This window comes from Silene latifolia, chromosome X (genome assembly GCF_048544455.1).
Source record: "Silene latifolia isolate original U9 population chromosome X, ASM4854445v1, whole genome shotgun sequence".
In the NCBI taxonomy this organism is placed as follows: domain Eukaryota; kingdom Viridiplantae; phylum Streptophyta; class Magnoliopsida; order Caryophyllales; family Caryophyllaceae; genus Silene; species Silene latifolia.
This window is the reverse complement of record NC_133537.1, coordinates 80,950,701-80,952,094: the sequence shown is the minus strand read 5'-3', so window position 1 is coordinate 80,952,094 and position 1,394 is coordinate 80,950,701.

Sequence of the window (1,394 nt, the reverse complement as noted above, 5' to 3'; positions counted from 1 at the left end):
GATCCTCCAGTGTTTCTAACACCATAGGGAGTCTAATCTTGACAAAAGCATTTAACGATTGAGGACAAAGGTACCCTAGCTTGACACAACTTGGAGGTGATTTATTGGTATCCTTCTAGGCTTAGTAGTTTGAACAAATTGCATCTATGAAGGATTGTGTACCCTTGAATTGCTTCCCTTGTAGATAATTTCCGCCACTTGATGAGGGAGTGGCTATTCTTTTTGTAGATGCATCCATTATGTGTTTTTGTGTGCTTAATGTTTGGATGTGTCGCCATTTTGGCAAGACCCACCTTGCCTTGCAAGAAGGCATCCTACCTCATGGTTGTCTTGTTGTGAGTTGAAAGGGCGGAGTGAGACCCGCTAATTGTCTCATATCGGCTATATTATTAGGATAGGTTAGTATTGGTCCTAGTCTTTGTCACCTCTTTACTCGGGACGAGCAAAGGTTCGGTTTGGGGATATTTGATGTGACCATAATTGGCGCATATTTAGCCCCCGAATCAGCCTTGTTTCCATGCTTTTTAGTGCTTATTTGGGTCATTTCTTATCTTTAGTTCTTTGTTTCGCATATTCTTTGAGATTTTGATCCCTTGGTAGGAAAGGAGTAAGAATCTTGCATTTTCATGGCAAAACGAGACTAAATTGATCAAATTCAATGACCAAGCATCAAGGAGAGACAAGATTAGAAGGCCTTTGTACATATCATAGTAGAAGAGCAATGTTGAGGAAAGATCCTTGAGTCCCCAAGGAAATCCCCAAGGAATTTATGAAGAAAAGGGAAGAAAAGTAGAAGTTACTATGCTGACTGACAATCCGAGCGGATTGTCAACAATCCGCCCGTCCAGCCCCTGTACAATCCGAGCGTCCCGTGCCAGAATCCGCTCGGATTCCCCCTCAACAATCCGTCCGGATTCCCCAGAATCCGCTCGGATTCCCCCTCAACAATCCGTCCGGATTCCCCAGAATCCGCTCGGATTCCACCGCCCAAATCCGTCCGTCCCGACCTTATTCCGCCGGATTTCTTCACAAAGACGGATTGTCTTCTTCAAGCTACGAAAAGAGAAGCCCTTCTCTCAGAAAATACCGGGTCCTCCTTGCTCAACTTAAAAAGTGTAATTACTAGTTTAGCCCTTAGTTAACCCTAATGCATCCTCCCTAATTTTCACTATAAATACCCCATTAGGCTAATTAGAGGAGCATGTTCTTCTTATCAATAATTAGTGTAGTTAATATCAATCAAATCTCTCTTCAATATTGTAATCAAGTATTAATCAAGTTTTAATCCAAGTTTTAGTTCTTTAATCTCTCTTTTGTTCATCCTTTATTTTGGGTAATTGAAGATTATTTGGGTTATTATTGGGAGATTGACAACCTCTCAATCTAGCATTCAA